A 6,790-nucleotide genomic window follows, 5' to 3' on the forward strand; every position below is an offset into this window, starting at 1 on the left:
ACCCAAGGCACACTGCACCTTTTATCCTTAAGGTCCTGAAAAAAATGTCCATGTGTTTTTAAAAAAAAATGCAATACAGTGAAAGAAAATGTATTTTCCCATATGTCATCAGTCTTGGGCATGCTCAGTGACAACATGGAATCAATGAATTAAATATTCAAAAAAGTGAATGAAGGGCATGGCTCAAAGTAATTTAAAGAAACAGTACTACTACAACAACAACAACAACAAACTGCCAGATAGCACAGATGTTCTACAGCTTTAAGTTACCTTTGTGTTGCAACATAGTCACTATTTAATATCAATGTTGTATTTTCCCGTTCAAATTCATGCCCTTCTCATCAACCAGCCATGGAACCCAGCTCTGTTTTCTTTCCTTTGGAAAGAAGCATGTACAATCTGTCAGTGGCTGTGATGGGCAGTAGATGGCAAGGAAGCTGGGCAGGTGTCTTATCAAGACTACTGGTTGGCCACCATTTGCACCACCTGCTATGGGAGACCAGCTGTTTACCCTGACAGATGGGGAAGCGGGATGCCTGCAGGTGAGTACTTGAGTACATTTCCCCTACCCGTGTTTCCCATCAAAACAAACTCATCCTTCAAAGACCAAGTGAGATGTCTTCTTCCCCTTGAAGACTTTCTGGATTGCCCCTTAAAACACAGACAGACATTCTCTCTCACTCGCTCACTTTCTCATTCCCTTCTTTCATGACTCTCCACATCTGTCCCCTCTGTCTTTCTGAAATTACTGGTGCACTAATCAGCTCATAGCCTGGCTGAAAGAGAAGCACCATTAGGGCAAAGACTCCTGTGTGTTTTACATGCCCAACTGGCACCTAGCTAAGGGGCATTCAAGTTTGAAATGGAAGTAAACCTAATGCAATCCTGGCTTGACATGAACTGCCATGTCATATTGGCACAAGTTGTTCCCCTGGATGGTTACTGGCATTGCTGCATAGCAGGCATTTCTGTCAGGCATGGGGACAGAATAACAGGATGCCATTAGCACCCTTGAATTAGGAAGTGCCCCATTGTTGGCACCAGCTGGGAAGGAAGGATATGAGGATTGCTTAACCAGGTAGTTCTTGTCTTCATTATTTCATTCCACAATCATTTATTTTGCATCTGATATGTATATACCAGACAGCCTGGCAAGTTCTGGAGAACCAGGGTCCTTGCTTTAAGAGGCTCACTCTCTGGAACCCTGATTTTCAAACATGTTTGTCTGAGATAGGCATTAAGAAATACATTTTACATAATGACCAAGTACACACACACACATATGCATGCACATGAACACGCAATTGAAACAAATGATTCATGCATCAATAGTAACTCTTACTATGTGAGATCCATTGTGCTTTCTTTTTGCTCCTATTTATTTCATTTTCTTTAGAGGGCTGGTCTTAACCACTATTTTCACTTGATGGCCCACTAATATGCTACAATCACAAGTGGAAAATCCCTTGTCTTATGGAGGAGACTGATGGTCAAGGCATGCACTGTGGCAGGGTGTCCTTCATGGGCACCAGGGAAGGACACCAGACCCTGCCTCGAGTGAGGAGAGAAGGGAAATCAGAGAAGCCCTCCCATGGGAGTCCTGGAGAGTGTGGTGGAGTTTGTCAGATGGGGATTCCTTGCAGAGAGAAGGAAGTAAACAAGGGGCAAGGAGGAGCTTAAAATGTACCATAAGCAGTTCCTTCTTTATATTGTGAAGGGCTCTGATTTCCTTGAGCATCCACAGGTTTCCTCTGGCCCAGTGGCCATTCACAACTGTGACTCTAGCTTTGCAGAGCACAATGTACAGCCATGCTCTTGGCTACAGAATGTGACATTCTGACCTCTGAAGAGCCAACTCAACCATTCTTGCACAAACTGCAAGAGCCTGTCTACTCCACTGGAATCAATCTACTCCATCTCTGGCCATCTGGCCAGTTGAGTTCACACCTGTTCTTATGCCCCAGAAATCATTGCTTATGCTACAAGGCTGAGCCTTTAGTGAGACTTTATGGAGGGTCTTTTGCTCTACAACAACAGTCTTCCTAGCCCAAAATCCCTCAGTTGGAGATATCAAGCATCCTGCTTCCCCACTCCCCACCCACAACACACTTTCCAGGCAGCTGCCTGGTACTAGGACATGCTGAGTTCACCAAGGGTTGCCTCACCAGTATTAGCCTGTCTTGGCATTAGATGATCAGGAGGTTACTGACTTGTCATGCACTCTCACGGGCTGCCACTGGGCTATAGCAGAGGCCAATGGCCAGTTTCACAACGTAATGGGGGAGGTGGTATTGTCTAGGGTAGACCAATAACCACCAACAAAAGTTTCAACCCCAAGATGGAAAATCTTCATTGAATTCAAAGTCTTGGAGAGTCTTTCTATGAGTCAGAGATAAGTATTATGTCCCTGATAAATATAAATCTTAGAGACAATCCAAAGTACACACAACTAAAGGTTTCCATGGGGCACAAAAAACCCAAGGCTCCAAGCTTTGGTGTCAAACACTATGACAGCTTGTAGGAAAGATAAAGCAAATTTAGAATAAAAAAATCACACCTCCTCTTTCTCATCAAACTTTAGACTGCAAGATATACTTTTTTTTTTTTTACCTAATTCTCACCTTGCAATCTTTCTCAAGGTGCTAACCAATCCAAGCTTCTCCCATTATTTATTTAAAGCAACAGCTGACCATGAATGTTACTTTAATGATTAATTACCAGAATTGGAATGGCCTTTTTTTTAAACTTCATTTGTTTTTCTCAATGGGCCTGTGAGATAGGCAAGAAAAATACTATATTTACAGACAAGGAACTGTGATCAGTGAAGTGATATAACTTGACTAAGGATGCTTAGACAGGCAGATTCAGAATTCAATCCAGATCACTTAATTCCCACTTTCTACAATCTACAGTGCCTTTCTTCATGTTTTCATCCTGCCAAGCCCAAGGGAACTCTGGCCACAACCCCTCAAGTCCTGCCATTTGTAGCTATACATGGTCCCACTGTTTGAGGCAATTTTCTAAAGGCTGTGCCAGACTTCTGCCCTTTCACCTGTGTGAAAGTTCTTGATTTAACTGCCTCTATAGCTGGGTCTCCTGGGGACAGGCTGAGGAACACACCAGGTTTCTCCACCCTCAGGATCCACCCTCAGCTGACCTGCTTTGCAGCCCATTCATGTGAGCTCTCATGGCAGAGAGCACATTCCAGATGAAAAAGTTGCTAAGAAGTCTATTTAGGAAGAAGCTTTCTTCAGAAACTGTGAGTACATTCTAATATTAGCTTTAAAAAAGGGCAGTATAAAAAAATCCTCATGGTATTCCTGCACTACTCCTTGAGGTGAAAGGAAGTGATCCTGGCTTGTTACAAAACTTCCAATAACTCTATCTTAGGGGATTATTAAAAAATAATAATGGGTATATCTTTTAGGTTTCAGCTTCCCATTTTTGGATGAGAGAGGATAATAACATCACCATCTCACATCTGTATAGCACTTTATTATTTTTAAAGGACGTTATTTTAATCCCCATAACAAAACCTAGAAGCCAAGCCAAGCAATATTATGAATCTCATTTTATAGATGAGTGAACTGAGGATCTGAGAAGTTAAATGACTTATCCAAGACCACACAGCTAGTGAGCAAAACAGCCAACAGCTGAATTTTCTTCATGACTCCTAGACAGGTGTTTGATTCAAGTACAACATACTGCCTCTAGGGGTCCTCAGTGATGGCTGCTGTGCCCAGGTGCCTTATATGGCCAGCTCTGGGCTTTCTGAGCTACATCCCCTCTGCCTTAATGGGCCCCTGGGATGGGTGGTGATTCTCACCCAGTAGCCAACAGGGCAGGGCTCTGCTTGGTGTTCTTGTCCTCAACACATATCACTGAGCTAAAGTGAGAGAGAGTTTCCACTCCTCTTGTTGAAAAAATAAATGAATAAAAATACCCAAAATGGTATTCTCAGTCTGTTTCTCTATAACACACACATCTCAGCTCAAGGGGGAACTTGCAAACTTGAAGAAGAGAATCCCAAGTGTGAGGAAAGTTGGCTGATGTCATTGAATCTGGGCCTAAGCTTCACCATTCCAGGTTAGCGATCATCTCTGATCACCCCATAGGAAGAGAACTCACTAGCATACTGTCACTTTCTTTTGACAAGTCACATCAAAGAAGCCAAAATAATTTGAAAATAAAATAATTGTTCAAAAGATACAATTTCTTACCACCCAATTGGCTGCTGGAAAGTAACAAGAAGTTGCTAGTGTGAAGTGGCTCTGACTTCCATGCTGCCTTTTGGTAGAGATTGGGATTCCTGGGGCAGCACCTTGGACAGATCACCAAGGCACAATAATTGCCAAGGTGCTGTCACCATCCCATATTCCTAGTTCATACATTCATTCAGCAAATATTTATTGAGCTCCTACTTGGTGCCAGTGTTCTGTGTTAAGTGCTGAGAGATGTGGCAATGACAAAGGCAAGCATGGCCTTTGCCCTCCCAGAGCTTACTATATCATTACTTTAAAGAAATTCTTCCTTGTTCTCAAGATTTCAGATCACACTGCAAAGAACTGAGGGTTAGAGAGATCCTGAGGGCTGTGAAGACAATAAACTTTCACATATGCATAAAAGGGGACAGAAGAATGAAAAAAAGGAGCATCCTAACCAATGTTTCAAGGGCTTGGACATGCATGTAATATCTTGTGGATTTATAAAATATTCCAGAAAAAAAGGAAACTGTATATTAACTGATATATTGACTGAATTCTTGACTTAGAATGTGCCTACTTACTATCCCTCTGTGGCTTTTCACTACTGCCTCTATTTTCTCTTTTCTATCACCAATTATCTAGACTCTGGCTCTTCAAAGTGTGGTCCATGGATCAGACACATGGCCATTGCCTGTGAGCTTATTAGAAATGTAGAAACTCTACCCTCACCCCAGTTTCGTGAGACACTATCTGATTTTAACAGGATCTCTGGTGATCTCTGTGCAAGTCAAAGTTTGAGAAGTCCTGATCTATGAAGTCTGATGTCCCATAAATTTATAAATGTAAACCTCAATTGAAAAAAAGAGTTATTTTTGAAATTCCTTTCTGATCTCATTAACCACCCAGAGATAGTACCTATGGGACTCTGGGAAACCCTTATTTGGAATGTCCCCCTGAAAGTATATTGATAAAATCAGTCTCCTGTTTTGTGTTTGTTTGTACCAAGAGAACTCCCTTGGCATTGAGTATTATTGCTTTGTTTTGTTTTTTTTAAGATCAAACACTCAAGCTTCAAACTGGAAGAATAAAATTGAAGCTGAAGCACAAGGTGGCAGCTCTGCCTCTCAGCTTCTTAGAGAATGCCAAATGATTTCAGGGTGACAAGTACCACAAAGAAAAGAGCTCAGTCCTCAGAGCAAGACACTAGAATTACAGTCTTGGGTCTGCCACCAAAAATTTATAACTTTGGATAAATCACTTAACTTTTCCGAGATTCAAGTTTCCTCATCTATAAAATATTATCATTGAATTAGGCAAACTCTGAGGTCATCTCCAGTTAAAAGATTCTGGAAAGTTCAAATAAAATGTTTTATCATTTCCCTTTCTTCATTTCTTCTTCACAGAATAACCAAAACTGGGGTTAGGGAAGAGGGAGGTGTATAAAGACTATTCTCACTGATGGTTAGATCAAGACTTTCACAAGTATTGCAACAATATTTGTTAGCTAAGGTTCTCGACCTTCCTTCCCTCACATTTTTCTCCTGCTTCTCAGAAGAAACTGGTTTTGCAGACTCGCACATGACAACTTCCTACTAGGTCATCTAAAAGCAGGAATGAATTTTAATAATTATTCTTTCTGTACACATCTGTGTGGGGATCTCTGGCTGACTGCAGTTATGCTCTCTTGGGTACAGTTGAGGTGTGATCTGGAGGCCCAACACCAGAACTTTTTCCTGCCCAACAATCCCAACAGACCAGGGGAAGAGGCATCCAGTTCACAGGTCACCCTGGACATTGAGGATACTTGACAAACTTGACCCTAAAGGTGACTTCTTGGAGTTCCAAAGAAGTGTAAGAGAGCCAATCAGTGTGGGTGAACTTCCTAAAGAGGTAGTTTATTGTTATCTGCTTATGGTTATCTTGACTTTAAAAAGGAGAATATCACAGGCAGTACAATGGTGGCTCAGTGGCAGAATTCTTGCCTGCTATGCAGGAGACCTGGGTTTGATTCCCGGAGCCTGTCCATGCCAAAATAATAATAAATAAATAAATAAATAAATAAATAAATAAATAAACAAATACATAAATAAGAAGGATGGAAAGTCATAATAAATTTATTCAATTTTAGGCATTGAGCATATTTGGGGTTTAGGATGTACAATGACTTGTGTTCATGGTGGTGGCATAAAGTTCAACATGTTCAAGAGAACATTTAATTCCTATGGATATTAAATATTATCACCTTAATTCAGATGCACACCCTTGAACCAATAATGACTAAGTTCCTCATTCCTCTGAGTGGCCCTTGGAAGTAAACGGGCATGTAGAGGTGAGCTTCCTCTTGAGTGAAGTAGTCTGGAGGGAGCTAAGCCCATTGGAACTGGCAGGATGGAAAAGAATGCTAAGAGGAGGGCCTGGGAGATGGCATGGCCGGGCTCCACACACCCTGCTTGCTCACATCATGCTGAGGCTGAACCAAGCCTTTGACTCTCCACAGAAGCAAATCAAGATGGGATTCTAGCAGCACACAGGCCACAGTTCAGCCAAATTCATCTCAGGGAGAATTATGGTATGATGAGAGGGCC

Source organism: Tamandua tetradactyla, chromosome 7 (genome assembly GCF_023851605.1).
Source record: "Tamandua tetradactyla isolate mTamTet1 chromosome 7, mTamTet1.pri, whole genome shotgun sequence".
NCBI lineage: Eukaryota > Metazoa > Chordata > Mammalia > Pilosa > Myrmecophagidae > Tamandua > Tamandua tetradactyla.